The sequence below is a fragment of the Opisthocomus hoazin genome, chromosome 1 (assembly GCF_030867145.1).
Source record: "Opisthocomus hoazin isolate bOpiHoa1 chromosome 1, bOpiHoa1.hap1, whole genome shotgun sequence".
NCBI classification, from domain to species: Eukaryota; Metazoa; Chordata; class Aves; order Opisthocomiformes; family Opisthocomidae; genus Opisthocomus; species Opisthocomus hoazin.
Genome location: NC_134414.1, coordinates 81940716 through 81959593, shown reverse-complemented (window position 1 = coordinate 81959593; position 18878 = coordinate 81940716). Strand labels below are relative to the sequence as shown.

The 18878-nt window shown below is 40.5% G+C and overlaps 1 pseudogene; it reads left to right on the top strand.

The window, feature by feature from the left end:
* Positions 1 to 10253: 10253 nt before the first annotated feature.
* Positions 10254 to 16920, top strand: LOC104326385 (arylsulfatase D-like; annotated as a pseudogene).
* The last annotated feature ends 1958 nt before the right edge of the window (positions 16921 to 18878 follow it).

The following is an 18878-nucleotide window of genomic DNA, read 5'->3' as shown; positions in this document are numbered from 1 at the left end:
TCTCCTCAGGACTGTCCTTGTCCTAATTTGAGCTGAAGGCTCCTTCCTTGCACTCTCATTTCTTTGCTCCACTGTACGAGCCTCCCCCAGCTTCAATTACTTCTACCAATTACTTCTCTGGGCAGAAGTTCTTGACTCTTGAGGAAAATGGTACAATTGCTACTGCTGTATCCAGATAAACATCAAGTCCCTAAAGCTCTCCTTGAGGCTCATGCACTGCACCCACCGATGATGTTATGAATCTCATTGTATCCATACACTCTATTTATCAAGGTCTAGTTGATAAGCTCTGATTGTGTTCTCCACTGTGCCATAATACTTTGTATTAATATTTATTTTGGCCTCTAGGCAATTTAGGATTCTCAATAATACAATCATAATAAATATCAATAATGCAATCTCTACACCAAGAGCTTCCATATTTTTTTCTGTCTTTCTTTGAACAAAGCCCTTATTCAGTGGATTACAGCATGACACGTTTGTACCCTCTTTTTAAACCACTACAAGCACACAGCCAGTAAAAAGAGTGGTCCGGTGGCTCTGTGGGCCTACAAAGTTGCATGGCAAGCCAGACTGTGCAACCGCAGCAGTATTGGCACCGGCACAGGAGAGGACTCACAGACAGAGGAACCGTAACAACGTAGCGAGGGATTACCCAGGCTGCCAGCATTGGTATGCATCCAGCAGCGTGACACTATGATGACTGATCTTCTCTGCTCTCAGGGGGGCTAGCTGGCTCGCCCTCAGCATTAGCCATGGCTATCCTGCTTCCATCCGTAGGGAGGTTCTCTACACGGCACTACGTAGCCTGCAGTCTCACTGTCCGTCCTTTATGATCTTCCGCTCAGTTACCGCTAAAGCTCTTTCTGTTGGCCTTGGCTGTCGCAGGAGCTGTATTTCCAGCTTCTACTTCAGAACGGTTCTTTCTCACCACGTGTTTGCTACCAGGGGCCGTTGGGGAAGCCCTGCCCTGCGGCAGGCGGGATGGAAGGCCTTTGGCCAGATTGTTAAAGCAGACCGACACCACCAGTTCCTCCAACACAAATATACCAGCCATAATTTGAAACTCCCTCTTTAGAAGCAAATATCAGAAAGCCTGAGACGAAGAGGAAAGCGAGAACGAAGCTCCTCCAGTGAGTGAGTATGGAGTAAGTAAAAGATCAGCTTTTTTATTAAGAAAAGAAAAAATAATAATAATAAATAAAAAACCCCCTCACATCTGTTTCTCCCTCGGGGAGACTTTTCCCTGCTGTTCTCACAGAACATTGACACGTCCATCAAGCTGGGCTGCATTTGCTGTCACCGGCCCCGGTGTCCCTGCCCTTTCTCCTGCAGACCCCCAGCTGGGCGGGCAGCCCACGGGGCTGCCCCATCACATCATAAATAGCAGAAACAACAGGTGAGATGGGCTGCAGCATGCGGGAGGGGGGGCACAGTAACTAACCATCTGTGTTTTCCTTCCCTCTTTAGTGTTTCAAACCAAACTCCAGTTTTTGGGAGTGTTAGGTAGTGAATGGCAGGTGTTCCACTTTTGTTATTATTATTGTTATTGCTAGAGTCACTGGGGCCTTACAGTGGCACACACAAAGCGTAATTTGCCTCCTGGTTGCTTCCATGTGATCTTCACTGTTTCTTTAGCAGCTGTGCTCCTGCTTGCAGCTCTTTCAATCTCTCTTGTCTGCCCTGTTTCTGTCTCCAGTTCTCCATCCTTGTGTGTTGCGCTTGTCCTGGCTGTAAGAACGGCTGCACGTTCCCAGATAAGTAGTTCAAAGCCAGAAGGCACAATTAGATCATTTAGACCAGGGATTGCTAATCATGATGCGAAAATGCAGAAGCTAATGTGAAGCCTAGGGCCAGACCATCCCCTCTGCTGTTGCTCTGAAGGCAGTGTGCTGGTGTGCAGCAGCAAGGCCAGAACAGGATAGCCAGAATAAATGTTTAAATTTGGGTTGTTTGCCACGAGAGTTTTGTTAACTGACAATGCACAATGCTAAATGGTAATACAATGCTATAATCATGGTAACAGGTATCAATTATTGGTATTATCCAGGTCAGTAAGAACTGTATGCCCCCAGTGAGCACTGCTGCAGTGGATTCCCTGAGAGTGCAGAATGGTCAGGAAAAAAAAAGACAGATCACTGATTCTCCTGATTTTTTTATTTTACCTTTTTTGCAGGGACATACTTTGTTTTATGGTTGGTGAACAGCACCTGTTTCTGGCTCCCCAGCTGCAAGTACTGAGCAAGTGACAGTGAACACACCAGCTGGGATCTTTTTTCTTCCTTGTTTCGCTCATTCCCTACTTATTGCCTCTCCACTCCTGACCATGTGGATGTGTAGAAGCTGTGGGAGAGAGGGATGATAAGGTAGAACAGTATGTTGCATGTGTTTCTTCAAGAGCCATAATGCAAGTAGAAGTTAGCATCTTTAATTATGTTCTAGTATACTGTTGAATGTGATTAACCTGCTGTGTAGTATGCTTTTATAGAAGGCAGTTTATTTTCTGCTCACAGCTAAGCAGCACCATACATCCACACATTATTTGAAAATATTTGCCCTAATACTTATAGTTCAGTTTTGTTATATTAGCAGTAAAGGGTATGGGGTTTTGTTTAGTTTTTGCTTCAGTGTGCAAATAATTTCTGTATGTGAAATTAGACAAAACAAGAAAGTAAATTCTTTTGCTGTGTCTGATTACTGACTTTTAGCTTAACTAACAAGAGCTTATTCCAAATCTTTCTCTTGGACCTGTATCTCAACATTTTTGAGAATAATAAATTCCTTTCAGTTCTGGTGGATTTGCAGAGTGATTGGTGGTGTTGCTAATCTTCTGGGGATGAGAGTGAAACATGAAGTATGCCTGGCTTAAATATTTTGACCATGGGCAGGTATTTTTGAAGTGGAGGTTTGTCCTTTTTTTTTTCTTTGCAAGACTTCAAGAAGGACAGACTCTAATGTGGGAATGTATTCAACAAGAGAAATACTCGGAGGATGAGGGAACTGCCTGGAGCTAAGCTGCAGTGGGGGAAGAAGGGGCTGCTTTTCTAGCAGTTTCGAGTTTGCAGCTTGCTGTCTGTAAAGCAAAGCTGAAAAACAACCGGGGTCTGCACAAGGCAGCTGGCTAGAAAAAGCTACACAACGCTACCTGGAGTTGTTACAAATCTGTATGAGTTGGGTCCACCTACTTCAGCCACTTAATAAACTAAGCAAAAGCTTCTTTTGCTGAAACTCTTCAAGTGACTGTTGAGGTAGCTGCAGACTTTGTGGTGTTCCCGGCAGGTTGAATGAATTGTGTTGTAAATTGATAAAGCCTTCATTAATGGCTGAAAAATTTGGAGAAAGAAGTGGTAGGGCAGTCATGTGTAGTATCAGCTGCAGAAGACAGCAAGTTTTTGCTCAGGTTTACAGACAATCAAAATAGTTTAAACTAGGGAGAATATGTCCACACAAAGTTGTGCTGGCCAGTTCCTGCTGTTTGTGGCTCTGTAGGATTTGGCCTCATTTTGCAGAAATATTTAAACTGAGTTATTGTAGAGTTCTGTGGCACTTTATGTGGAGATGTTGGGCTGAATAACTGATGCTGTGTACTTCTGTTTATAAGTGCTTTTGGTTAATTATGATATTTGAGAACTCTTCAGTTGAAATTAAGTAGTAACAGCAGTGATAAATTGCAGGACTGTACTTGCTGTCGGCTTGAAAATAATCCGCTCAGTTAGACTTTGGGAATCCACAGCTGCTTCCAGTGATTCTCTGTCTGGAGAGACTTCTGCTGTGAATAACTTAGTATCATTACATATATTCAGACTCCCCTTTGTCTGTGCAAAGGGTAATCTATAGAATTAGTATTTTAAGATTACTTTGGGGTTATATGAACCAGAAGAATTTATACAGTGGGAAAACTTATTAGTGTGAGAAATAAGAGCTATCTTGAAATAGAAAAGGAATGTTTTGATGAGAAGCAGCTTCTTCAAGTTGAGGGTCGTTTCCTTCAGATTATTTGAACTCTTTAGTAAGAGTCTTAAAGTAGCCCAATTAAAGTTTATTTTAGGTAGCTTGGAAAAAGATGTCTCATGAAGTGGCTGCTGGGGAAAATACTATGAATTTTATATCAGATTTTTGCTCTGATCATGTTTATTGTGAACTGTTAAATCTCAGCTGACTGCCCATTATGAGGAGTCCCATAACTTGTATTTCTTTGCAACACTTTTCTGCTTCTGCTTAAGGTACGCATTCATAATTGTATTGCACTCTGCTTGGAAACATAATTGAATAGTAAATTGCCATGCTTGCAGAAAATGCGTGCTCTATTTGTCTGACTTCACCTTCCAAATACTGGCTCTATCTCAGCAAAATTGGTGAGCTTTCTAAGACCTGTGTATTCTCCCCGTGAATTTATGTACTAAATAACCTTTTACTGTCTTGTTCTAGATTGAGCTCTTGTTCTCTCAAAATAAAACACTTTTTCATTCTTCTGAATCATTTATATGTGGTTTTCTTCCCCCTCTCCAGATCTTAAACTTCACTTCAAGAATAGTCCACTTTTGGTCAGTACACGTTTGATCCCATCAGTACTTGAGTCTTTGAGGTAAAATTGTCTCACTAGTCCTTCTTTTGTAAAAAGGTACAAGAATTGCTGGAGTTCTTTTTTTTCTTCCAGCATCACACTGGTGACCGTATTCAAGTTGTTGCTTACTATAAGCTTAACTTATTTTCAGGCCTGTTGCCCACCAGGAGATGATTGCACTGCTACCTTGCACAGCCATTGCTGCCATTCTATTCAGGTGATGAGATTCCTGGCTCCTCCCTGCACGTATTTGTTTTTACTTGGTAGAAATAAAATTGCGTTGTTTGAACTGACCCACCTTTTTTTCCTAAGCAACCTTGGGCTCAAATGTATCACTTTTCCTGATGCTTCCTTACTCCCATGTCACAAATTCAACTCCATTAAAAATCATGTCATCGTTGTTCTCTCCCCCCTCCCTCACCCCTTTTTTTTTTAATTCCTCCCTGATTCTGAACCCCTGGTCTAAAGTTGTGTCTCCCTTTGTACAAGCCCTTGGAGAAGTAATCTAAAGTGCCAGGCTTTTACACAAATAAAACTTCCCTGTGAAATGTTGTAGGAGGAGCAGATTTCTTGAACAGAAGGATGCTCTAATCTCATAATGCTGTAATTCTCTAGATAAACACTAAGCACAGCAGTATCACCTTAGAAAATAATTCTAAGGCAAGTAAAGGCACCAAATGTTATAGTTCAGTACGTTTTTTCAGCATCTGATTGCCTGTGCCAATGGTTTCTAACCTGTCCTCGGAAGATCATTGTCAATAAAGCTATGGGAACTCAGCTATGGTATAGTTCCATATTAAGTCTTGTAAATACAAGTTACATCTATAGTGGCCTGTATTTTCCTGATGCTTTGCACTTACCTGATTCATTAAGCAGATATTGTAAAATCACTTAGTAATACTAGCTGCCAAATGATTTTTAGGACTGTCTTAACCTCGTACTTATTTAATGTCTTCATTTTTTTTAAACAAGGAGATCTGTCTCCCAAGTGGAAGTCTCTGGCTATGCCTTTAACATTATCATTTCCAGAAATAGCTTTCTATGTAATTCTGAAGATGTTTATATATGTACATATACATATATATGTATGTATCTATCTATCTACGCGTGTTTTATGTTCTACTTTCTTTCAACCCTATTGTTTTCAAGATTTATCAGTATTTAGTAACTAAACATTCTTGCACTCTTCCTCCAGGTATTGCTGAAAGATGATCAGTTTGAGCTCTAAGCATGGTTATTTTGTAATGTACAATAATGCTACATAACAACTTAGAATACGGACTTGGAACTGTAAACAGTAGCTTACCCAAGATGGAATTTGTCCTTGACCCTATCTTAATCCACAAGCAGGATTACCACAGGGATCAGCAAATATCCAGCACTTAACACCATGAAAAAACAAAGCACTAGGATGTGTCTGCGGACATAAGTAAAAGCAGATTTCATCATTTGCTTTTTTTTTTTTTTTTTTAATGCAACAGTGAGAGGTGGTGAGCACTGCTTTTGTCCCCAGTTTGGAAAGAAGAGTGACTGAAATGGGCTGTCGGGGGCTGCTTATTTCCGGGGTTCTTTTGAGACCTTTCACCTGCAGCTCCAATTGAATGTATCAGTACTCTGAAAGGATTCGTTTTAGCAGTATAATGTCCTGTAACTCTTAGGAGAGAGAACATTGGTAAATAGAAAATTCTACTTTCCTTAAAATGAGTAATCAAGTATAGCGATGGGAACTTCCCACATGGTTTCTAAAGCAAAGTTTCACCACAACTCTGTAAATCACTGTTGTGACTTAGTAGTAGAATGTACAAAAACCCCCAGCTGGAACTTTGCTTTTGGATAATTCAATTCCTGTAGCCACTAGTTACTTATTTACAACTGGGAGTTTGCAGTCGTGTTTACAGTAAGTCCTGTGTGTTTTGTTCACCTGTTAGAGGTGATGGTTACTTGTTCATTCAAAAACATGTTTTTGTATACAAGATTTTCACACTGAAACTGCAAATCCTGGAAGGATTTGGAGGAGCTTTCTCAGTCTGTGCTAGAGAGCTGCTGCTGCCCCGTGTCTAGCAAAATTAGTACATATTGCAATAACAACTCTGTCCAAGCGAAAAATCAATACAGGATTAGGTTTTAAGACTATTGATCAGCAATGCTTGCTTGGAGGAAGACATAGCTTCAAATATTCTATGCATATTTATATAAAATGTATGGTATGTATGTGTAAAAATGGACATTCTGTTTTCTGCAGGTGTTTAATGTAGTTGACACTGGTGTGGGGCCCGATTGGCATCGCAGAATGGTGGTAGAGGAGATGAAGGTTTTCCATCACTCTCTAACTCTTACAAGTCACATATATAAAAAGTTACTTTGTTGTGTTTCAGGATGTACCTGCTAATGGCACTGGCTTCCTGTTTATGCTGGAACATGTTTGGCTTGAGTGCACCTATGGACTCTAAACCCAGTGTATGTCTGTTTCTGGCTGATGATCTTGGCATCGGAGATATAGGTTGTTATGGGAACAATACCATAAGATAAAAGATTTCTCTGTGCAATGTATTTAACACTGTAGAACACCTGTCCTGGGTAATTAAGCCTAATTATAAAATAAAAAACATTTTTATCTCTTAATCCAAGGCTCTAGTAATTGTGTATTTAAGCACTTGTATATATGCACATAGGATTGGGGCCTAAGTAAAATATGTGCCGTGAAAGAAGAAAAATTGTATTTTCATTCTGGTTTTAAGTTGTTTCTGGGAATTCTTCCCATCCCCTCCTCCATGTGCTAACTCCCCAGCTGCTTGTTTTAGTATTAGAGTTACTGTTTTCTCTCCTTCTCATGTATTAATTTCTTCATTCCTTTTCATGCATAGTTAAGCCTCACTCCATCCACCCAGTGCTTTTCCAAAATCCCTCTTGTACTTGCTTGCTGTGTCCTCCAAAACATTTCAATCTGGATTCATGTGGACTGACCCACATGAGTTATTACACGATTATGTGCCTTCAAAACTAATGATTACATTCTTTTGAAACTAAATAAGCAAAGCAGAAGTGAATGGGCATTGGGAGCACGTCTTACAAGCCTCAACTCATTTCCTCCAAGCGAAGCGCAGGCGTTCTGTTGGCATGCACTGGGTGAATCTCCCACAGGTGATGTTGGTTGGGTCGTGCAGAGAAATGGGAATGTGCTTCTGGAACTCCATTGTCCCCTTCTGCTGGTAGTGAAGACAGGGGGAGGCCTCTTTCACTCTTCTTGTGGTGTTGTCGTCCATAATTCTGGGAGAGCAAAGCTCCCATGCAAATGTAAGTTTGTAAAGATATCACTATATTATTAAATAAATAGCATGTGTTACAAACATGGAACGGAAAGTCTTGCTTCCAAGAGATTCAGACTCCCTGTGAGCTTCTCTGGCTCAACAAACTTTGAAATTCAGAGTCTAAATGTGCTGGCAAAAGTGATCTGCTAGAAGTGTTGGAATAGAAAAATATGAGCCTTTCTTAGATAATTCTTTTCACTTCAGTACTATTTTCAAACTACACAATACCAAAACCACCTAGGTTTCTTTCCAGTGTTGCCAAGTGCACTCAATGGCTGTGTCCCGAGAAATGGATTCTCCAGAGGCTACAACCCACTTCACCCACTGTGTCAAGCTTGTGACTATATCAGTCCTGGAGTACATAAAGAAGATTTTTTTTTTTTTTTTTTTTTGAGGAACTGTTCAAAAGCCCTAGTTCTTCTTGGCAATTTATTAAAATAAGCTTTAGATTACCTTGCTTCTACTAAACTTGAAAAAGTTTTTTAGGACCCTGAACTTTGACCGCCTGGCAAGAGATGGCGTGAAACTTACTCGGCACATTGCCACAGCTCCGCTTTGCACTCTGAGCAGAGAAGCTTTCCTCACTGGCCAATACCCCGTTAGATCAGGTTGGGCACATGTTGAATTACAAATTTCTGTGCATAATCCTGAGGTACTACAATAGCTGATAAATATTGGAAAAGGATAATTCAGCTATTTTCTCAACCTGAGATAGAAAATAGACTGCTGGAGGCTCAAACATTCTGTAGGTAACTTTTGAATGGGAACCACTGCCTCACCAGCTGACAGACCTTTAGCCTGACTTTATAGGATGTGGGAGCTCTATACAATGAAAATAGATAACTATAGAGAAATGTCAACAGCAGTAATGTCTGTCTTTTCCTAACTGCAGCACAGTCTGGGGCACTCTGATGGAGGAGTTACTGATGCTGATGGCTAGAGGTAAGGGGTTTTGAATTAGGGCTCCCAAGAGAAACAGGCAAGTTCGTTGCTGACACAGTGCAGAAAGCCACAAATCTCCAGTGAAAATGGAGTGTTAGGACCATTCCCTTCCTATCTAAGGTGGCTTATGAAGGACTTCATAGATATTCATCACTCACTAGGTGCTATATACAAAAATTAGATTTTTACTTTGAGAGCTAAGTGCAGAATCAGTGTGTATGCTGGGTGAACTCTGTCTCCCTAACATGACACAACATCCCCCTGAGGTAGGGAAATGCAACTGTTACCTCTCATTTTAGATGAAGAGCAGAGACACTAAATTATCACAGCTACTCCAACAGGCAGAAAATAAAACTTACTATCTACCATCACCATTGATGTATTCTCAGTTTGATGGTAAAACTGGTGCCAAGCAGCATTTGCTTTGAAATATAACTCTTGACTACCTGAAGCACTTGAGATACACTATTGATAATGTGATGTGACTGCCTACAAGATATGCTTGTATTTACATCTTGTGAGGACCTCTGCTGGCTTCAGGTTGAGCTCCTGACATGGCGGTTGGCAGGAGTAGCCCAGCCTCCACCAGCAGAGAGCAAAAGGCCTGCAGGAATGACCAGAGCTGTTTCTGTTAGGAATAGTGTCCAGCAACAGGTACTGGGCGCTGCAGTGGAACGCTGGGTCAGGAGACCTCTCTGCTAATGAAATGACATTTGCCAGGCTGCTGTAGCAACAAGGCTATACCACTGGACTATAGGTAAGGGAAAAGGTTTTAGCATGACCTTGAAGAAGGAACTCGTTATATGAAGGGAATTTACAGATTGTGTTTGCCCAGAATGGTCCATTAGTCACAGATATGAATCCTCTCCAAAAGGCTGAGGGGAAGAAACCCCTGTTATTTGCAAGAAGACTAAAAATACTGCAGTCTAAAGAGTTTTAAGACAATGATAATACTTGCACAGGGCACCCAAAACAGGAAGAATTAAAAACTGTCTCATTATTATAATGAGTGAGCATTTGTTTTACTTGGCTTAAGATCTTTTCAAAGGTTGGTCCACCGTGAGAGTTTTGTTAATGTAGAGATTGTTCCAAACAAACCAAGATCTTGAAGTATTTATTCTGCCTTTAGGAGGCAAGAGGCAGAGAAAGAAAAGAGGGTAGGGAAAGAAAGGAACAAAGTTTGTACCCACAGAGGAGATGATGAAGTCCATGTTGGGTCCCAAAGAGGAATGATGTGGTGGCTGTTTCCTCAGATAAAGCCAAAGTGCAAAGGTGCCGGGGAGACACTGCCCCAGAGCACCTTCCTGTCTGTGACTTTGATTAGACCTCATCAGCTTCAAGATTTGCCATTCTTTTGCCAAATTTCTCTAAAATCAACTGGAAAAATCTCTTTTCCCTTCTACTTGCTTTTATTACTGTCAGGTGACAGGCACTCCGCGATGGATCCCTTCACACAAATGGGTAGGTAGGGTAAGCACAGTGTCCCTTAAAGCCAGGGGGTTTGGGGCCAGCTGTACCAAAGGCATTGTCATCTCCAAGTGCCGGATGCTGGAAATAGATGTGGCTGCATTGAATCACGAGCTAATGAACTGTAGTCTTCCTGGCTGAGTCTATAATTACTTGGCAATCACATAACCCAGCAAACCTCAGGGTACTGTGATCCAGAACATTTTTTAAGCAGAGAGGGATAGAGTGAAAGGTCGGTTTACAGCCTTTTCTTCTGTTCATGGGGAGTAGGGACACGCTTGAGAAATCATCTTCCTGAGACTGATGATCAAGATGTTTGTTAACATTGGCCAAAAGTTTTACTGGATCTTCCAGTTATCTTCTCAATGCAAAAATAAACCCGAGAATTTAAAATTCAGAAGAGAATGTATTAAAGCAGCCAGCGAGTTCGAGTACCTAAATTCCCTGATCCTTGCTGAAAGGTAATGAAATCACATCCTTATATTACCCTTATCACCTCAGTAGCTGAGCATCTTGTGAATTTCCCTGTTTACCCCATGACCACTGGGGGATTGTCCATTACAGTATGACGTTCACCTGGTCAGGCACTGATTTTACCCAGAATCCTTGTGCATGAAGAGAATGTATCGCTATTCTGTTGAAAAATGGAGTGACTTGCTTCATTCCCAAACAGATGCTGACAGTGCTACCTTGGGCTCCTTTTGAGTTGTCCACCTTAATGTTCTAATTTCTTTCATGCTTTAAAACCTTCAGGAAAGTGGTATCAAGGTGTAAACTGTGAATCTTTCGATGATCACTGTCACCATTCTCTCAGTCATGGCATTGACTACTTTTATGGTATACCTTTGACACTTCTATATACCTGTGGGGAAGACAAACCTCCAGAGCTGGGTGTGGCCATTCAAGATAAGCTTTGGCTTTACAGTCAGATGATTACCCTTGCTGTTCTCACTCTCACTGCTGGAGAACTGACTGATTTGATTTCAGTCAGCTAGAAGACAATTGCCTGTTTTAATTTGGTGGGCGGCCTTTTTTTCATCTCTCGGTACTCCAGTTACGGCTTTGTGTAGTGTTGGAACTGTATCCTGATGAGGAACCATGACATCACTGAGCAGCAGATGAGGTTAGAGAGGACTGCTTCCCTCATGCTGAAGGAAGCAGTGTCATTTACAAAAGGTAAGTGTCTCATTTTCTGTAAAGGAGACAGGAAGCTCTGGGCACTTGGAATAGAGTGTTTTTCTCCAGTAACTATAGCTGTATCATGAGAACTGCTTTGAAACTCATATCCAAGTTCTCTACTTAGAAACCCAATGCACTTGAATTTGAATTGCAGCTGTCTCCTGTTGGAAGCTACAATAAATGAGAAGGATTTTAACTAAATGATGCATGACCATCTCACTACTCCCTGTAATCCGTAATTGCTCCAAGACTAACCAGCTAATTTTTACTCTTCACCCTACAAGCCTCATTTGTGCTCATTTTCCTAAATGCTACAAAACACCTAGATAAAATGTGTGTGATGTAGAAAATTATTTCATGTGAAAATCTCATAACACTTTAAATCTATTTTTATGCATTGAGAAGGAAGCCAAGAGGGATCATTCATTTTCTAGATTCAGCTTCTGCCCCTGCAGCCTTCTATGATATTTCTGTGCACCAAGTATGTTTCTGTAACACAGGGAAAGTTACTATTCTTATCTTAAAGTTTATGAAAACAGGTGAACTGAAATGTTGCGACGTTTCCGTGGTGAAGATGGACAAAGCATACACATACAATATGGATGCTGCAAATGTCAAACTTTATTCATAGATTGAGTTCCTTATAGACTATTTTTAAGATTATCTTATCGGAACATGCAATTTTCTAGTGACAGCTACAGATTATACCTGATATTTATGGTGACAACTACTGATTATATTTGATATCTATTTTCTTATTAGTACAGGATACAACTTCCTCACAGTAACATCTTTACTTGCCAATTGCATTTCTTGGCAGATCATTCAGTCCCATTTCTTTATGAATCTTTGCTTCCGTTCTTGTTTACTTCTTTCTGTATTTTTCCGCAGTCCTTGATTCTTTCATCAGGGCATCCTTTGATCACTGACTTTGGTCAAGCAAGGCCTACAAGCCCTGCTCCACAGCAGCGAACGCCACACTGAAAACTGTAAGTGGCCATCTTGGAAAAAACACACAAATATTAAAGTAAATATGAGACTATATCCAGTTGCATTTAATTAGAGGCATCAGTTAAGTATCTGATTCATTTAAGCACTGTGCAAACGCTATGCCTGTTTACACACTGGAATTTGAAAATAACATAGCTGAAAAAAGTCTTTCTTGCCCACATTTTATGCAAAAAGAAAGCCGTCAGCTGTGATCAATGGGGATGCGCTAGATGTGGGTGCAGTCTAGACCCATTGTATGTCCATGCTGTGATGAATATGAAACCTTTCAAAATATTTCTAACACAATAAATTGTTTTTAATTTTTGGTTTATTTTTAAGAAACAGGCACGGACGATTCCTTCTCTTTGTTTCCTTTTTACATGTTCACATCCCCTTCTTTACCATGGCAAAGTTTCTTGGGAAGAGCCATCATGGTGTATATGGAGACAAGGTAGAAGAAATGGACTGGATGGTGGGTAAGTATTCTTCATGAAGGATTTGTTTCAGACACATACACCTCAGTATTTTAGAGCAGGAAAACTAATAAGGCCAAAATGCCTACAGAAATCTAAGCTATTAAAAACTTCTTATAGGGTATTGCAAAAGATTATTACTGAAACATTATGAATCTGACTTGATCTTTATGATTGGTTAATAGGAGCCTTGCTGTCTCTGTTCTTAAGTTTAAGGCAAAATTCTGAATTCGCTTGATGAAGAAGGTTTGAAAAATCAGACGTTCACATACTTTGCCTCTGATCATGGAGGGCACTTGGAGGCTCAGGATGGATCTGCCCAGAGAGGTGACTGGAACGGTATTTATAAAGATAGGAAAAACACTATGACTTTACATGAAGCTTAGAATCAAAAACATGATGAGTTTGCCTGGCTGAAGCTATCAAGGCTGGAATAAGTTGCATTTTTAACTTGAAATACAGGTGATACACAGAGGTGCTTTAATCTTAGTCATCCTTTCTTTCAGTAAAGTGCAAGCATTCGTACACAACTCCTTCACGAAGGTATTCTCTAACTTGATTCATGTAAATTATTTGGTGTTCTCAAGTGAAAGGCAGTGGAAAAAATGTGATAATTTCCTATATTGAATATTCTCTCTCTCTCTCCCTGTCTTTTTTTCTCTTCTCTCCACAATAGGACTGTATCCTGATTTGTTTGTTTTTTCTCATTATGTTCCAGAAATCACTGCTGCCCAGTTAATCAATACAGAATAGAGTAAAGGTACGTTGTGTCATGACTTGCAGCAACAGTTCATTCCCCGTATGCTTTTACTTTCCAAAGTCAGTGATTGGCATAAAATCCAAATGGCTGTGGTGGTCTAAGAGGATCTCACTCTTTACCTCCTGCTCATCGCTTCCTATTGTGAATCATTCTTCAACCTGCTGAGCAGTGCAGTTGCTTTTTTCAAGCCAAAAGAATATGCAGTCATTGCATTTTTTCCCACCTACCCAAGCAGCCATGTGTCATCAGACCACCTCATCCTATGACCTGACATGAACACATGACAATATGTGTTTCAGGAGGAGCCAGGGCTTAGGCTCTGTTACAACCAATGAACCATCCACTTCTTGCCCAAATTCTGATGTTCTTATTTTCCTAAAACTGGTTTCTTTCAGTGGAAACCCTTCTTGAGCTACCCCACAGGACACAGCAGAGGTCAAAGGCATGGAATTTTGGCTCTGAGGTGGATGCTCTGCTGCTGAGCAGTGGAGGTTGCTGGCCATTAGGAAAGGAAAGGGCTTTCAGTTAGTCTGTTCATCCTCCACCTCACTCCCTGCTTCTGCTGAGAAAGTGCTTCTCTTTATGGATGATATCACTGATTCATAAGCCTGATGGGATCTAACAAAGACAATGTTTTTTCCATATTTAATATATTAATTAAAACAGGTTTCTGCTTTGGGAGCTAGATAAATATTTTCTTCGTGTATCTAGCAATGGGATGCTTTGTTAGGTTTGTTTCTGTTAGCAGTAAGTCGAGACAAGGTGTTTTCCTGCCAGCTGAAGTAAAGCGTATATGATATGATTTCATAGGTTCATATTTTTTGCTTCTGACTCAAGAGATGTTGCATTAAGCATTGTGAGAATCAGGTCCAAATCTTGATTTCAAAAAAAGATGAGATGCGTAAGGCACATGGAAATAAGTGTTAAGAACACATATTTTGAAGAGAATCCATGGCTAGAAAGAGAAGTTTTGGGTTTTGTTGGGTTTTTTTTTCAGATGTTTATTAAAATAGGATACTAATTAGCAAGTCTTGTATAAGTTTAAAGAGAATATAAAGTATTTCTTCAGTCTTGTGATTTCTTCCAATTTCCAGTTCCTTCTTTTGTCTTTTGCTGGGAAGCTCTTCGATAACACAGATGGATGCAGGGAACCAATGAAATGGAAGATAACAGAAGGTGGAAGCTATTTGATTGTTGCTGAACATAGGCTTTTCAAAGGTAGATTTACTCTGCCTACCCTCACCTGTGGTCAAAGTTAAAACAGAGATTGCCCCCTCTCATCTTCCTAGGTTTGGATGTTATGTGTCATATTTTGAGGCCTTTCGAAGTAGGTGAAGTCCAACGCAAATGAAGAGCTGAATCTTTTGGATAAACAGTGTATTACTGTGTCTTTTTCTGTACATTGGAATGCAACAAGCCAATGAAGAGGTTTGTGTTTGCCTCTGAACTGCCACATGTTGATTCAATTCACTGCAGGTGGAAAAGGCATGGGAGACTGGGAAGGAAGGATCCATGTGCCAGGAGTATTGAGGTGGCTAGGAGTGTTATCTGCAGGAGAAGTTATCGATGAACCCGCAAGTCTTATTTATCCCATAGTTTTTCATTTGACTGGAGGAGTGTTGCCACAGGACAGGTATGAAGATGTTTTCAAGAGGAGAGATTGATAGGAGAGCTAACTACTAAAGAATTACAGTATTTCTTATCATCCTTGGAGCTCCTACAAATATTCCTTAGCCTCAAGCCTAGTCTGACATGTTAAACTAGTGAGCAAACTCTCCCAGTTATGCCCATAGGGGTGTGAATGGCCAGAGCTGTTGGTCCTGCCAAAGACCAGGTGCTAATTACAAACCCAGGTTCAGCCTCATTCAGGAAAGAATTGGTGGCTGAGGTTGTTTTGGTACTAACTGACTTGGCTTATGGACACTTACAAATACCTCCCAAAGTCATTAAATCCATCCTTGCTCAACAGATTTCTTGAAGCTTATTTGAAAATTGCTAAATGTAAACATTTGAGATAGGTATTGATTTCCTGAATAAATTACTTTTTTTCACTAGAACAAGCTGTAAATATTATTTATGTATTCCTAAATGGAATGAGTTGACCCAGCAATTATAAAAAAAAATAAATCTAGGGATTTAAATACTCACTTGGCAGTCTGCTGATTGCTCTTAATATGTGACAAAATTATTCTGTATGCTCTCAAGCACTGGTATAGCCAATGCAAAGGCAGTGATAAGTATGTAGTTCACAGTCAGGTTTGCCTCCACCTGAATACGCTTCTCCCTAATACATTAGGGTGATCGATGGATGAAACTTGGTGCCTTTACTGCAAGGAAGAGCTCAGAAGTCGGAGTACAAGTTTCAGTTTCACTATTGTGAGTCCTACTTGCATGAGGTGGCATCAAAACGACAGTAAGTATAAATGTTTGTTCTGTGGTGACTGCAAAACACAAGTTTTCTTCTCTTGATAGTCATCTTGCTAATTGATAGATTTATGGCATGATGGGTGTTTATCAGTACTGATCTCTGAGATTCTTGAAATTGTTGTGCATGACATACCAGTGACCGGCTAGCTGGAGGTGTCTTACAACAGAGAAATATTAGTAAGTAACAAACCTATAGGAAGTGGGATGGGAATACAGGCTGTCTACTACTACACTGGAAATTTGATGTGGTTTTCTTCATGTTTCTAGTGTTCTCCATCTTCAAAGTCAGTACTCAGTGCAGAGAATCTGATATGTGGTGATGGGAGTGGCCAAGGTGTGTGAGAAAAGGTCTTCTTAGTAAATAGTTGTACTTGTATTGCTTGAAGCCACTTTCCATTTTCCTTTGTTGTCTTGTACTGGTGCCATAAGATTTCTTCCCTGACAGATGGAGCCATCTCGAAGGCTCATTAGGTGATCCCTGTCTTTCATACACATGGGGCTGTGGCTTGTTATGGAAGACGATTTTGCCCATGTTTTGGGGAAGGCGTGACCCATCATGACCCTCCGTTGCTGTTTGATCTCTTGCGAGACCCTTCTGAAGCCAAACCTCTGTCGGCTGACACCAAGCCCCTCTTTGACACTGTAATAAGGAAGATTGGAAAAGCCAAAGAGCATCGCAGGACACTGACTCCAGTCCCAGAGGAGCTCTCCTTGTACAAAGTGGTGTGGAAGCTGTGGCTGCAGCCGTGCTGTGGGACATCCCCATTCTGTTGGTGTGATAAGGAAGGTGACAGCACACAAAGTTTGTGAGATAGATGTCTACTAACACGTCCTGTGCCACTGAGTCCTCTGCTGACAAAGCTTTCAGAAAATAACTGTGTCCTTTCTCTCACTGGGAAGCAAAGTGGATGAAAATAAAGAAAAATATTGATCAGAGATTTCCCCCTTCGTTCTTTGCTGTGAGATAAAGATTTAAAGAAAACTTGTCTGGTGTGGTAAAAGGTTTGAAGGGAGACTGATTTTGCAGGTCTGCATGTAAGACAGCTGTGGAGGTGGCATGTGCCTAAACTCTGCCTAATTTATGTCTGTTCATGGAATGCAATTGGGAGAACTCCTGCAGAGAACCTGGTGTATGGTACTGAGCAGGCAGCACTAAGTACTAACGCAGAACTCTAGCTGTTTGCAGTCGTGCCCCTGTAGTCCAAAAATCATGGTTGCGCTCTCTCCGAATATAGTAGTTTGAGTCATTATTGCCTCATGTACTGCTCTGTTACCTCTGTAGAAATACTGTTGGAAGTTGAGCAATACCTGAGATGGCAATCTGATTGAGGGATCGTCCTGAAGTTGTGAATAGCTTTCTGAACACATCTGCAGCTTTAGTCTGGTAACAATAGCCTGTATCACCAACAGTATAACTTACAAAATGTTGATGTCCAATATAACCTGCAACCGTTACAAAAGAGAGAAGCATTTTGCTTTTCAGAAAGAGGTCCTGGTGCATACTAATTTGGCAAACAGCAATTCTGTTGAATGTAAGATGCCAGTCAAAAATGTTTCGGATTAATAACTTGCACTGTTTCAATGTCAGTTCCAGAAAAACAAAGTTCATTTGAGATTCATATTGGAATTAATACTCAAAAATATTTGGCAGCAGTATACATTGGTTTATTAACCGCAACTTGTAAAAACGGGTCTTGCCAAAACTAGTTTAAAACAAACAAACAAAAAAAACACCAAACAAAAATCCTTCAGTGGTGTGACCCTAGCCAGCCTTTCTAAGAAGACACGAGTTTGCACTGAAGTTTGTTGTGAAACTGCAGAGATTTTAGGGGTTTGAATTGTACGAACAGCTGGGGTGTTTGAAGGAGTGGATGAAGTCAGAGTTTATAAGCATGCTGCTAGAACTGTGAAGAACTTGGGAGTTGGTGTAAATTTTAGTTTGGTTTTCATTGTTGTTGTCATTGTCACACCCCACCCCCCCACCCCAAGGAATACCCCTGCAAATGTTTTACTTGCTCAGCCAGTTAGTTGATAAACTATTTTCTTTTTACCTAGTATTTTTTCAAAAGTGTGACATAGAAACAATTTTTCAAATTTCTGTTTGTGTCATTTCAATATTTATGTTCTTCACTACTCTAAGTTCACTCTGAAAACTTGTTAAAGGTAGAAGGGACTATGTGAATGCCAGTGTTTGCTTCTAGTACTCAGACATGTGCAAAATGCCAGATAGAAAGTGGAAGTATGAAACACATAATGACTTAAAAATTGAGTTTTTGCTGGCAGAAACTTTGCCTGTCTGCAGCAGGGAGTAAACAGCAAGTTCCTGTGCTCAGGCACAGTGAAAAACCAGTTAGCTGAAGAGGAGGAAATCCTGCAGGGCTCAAAATGCAGAGATAAAAATCATCTCCTTTCTGCTTCATTGTTACACAGCTCTTTTTCTTAAAAAAAAAAAAAAAAAAGAAAAATGTAAAAAAAAAAAGTCTTGGTTTAAAGCTTAGTTCTGTTGAAGACAATAAGTAATCTGTGCTGTTACCTCTGTATCGGGTCACTAACATCGTGGTGAGGAACAGGATGCAAGGTCTGTGCTAGCAGAGTGCTTCCTCCACTCCCAGATGGAGTTTTGTTATCGGGGAGAAATTTAAAGGTATGGGGGTGTGGGGCTGGATTTGTTTTGTTTTGTTTACTTGAGGTTTTTATAAAGCGTGCCAGCAGCATTGCCAGCACATCTTCAGTAGTGATCACATAGTGAAAAAAATGTAGACAGTCTA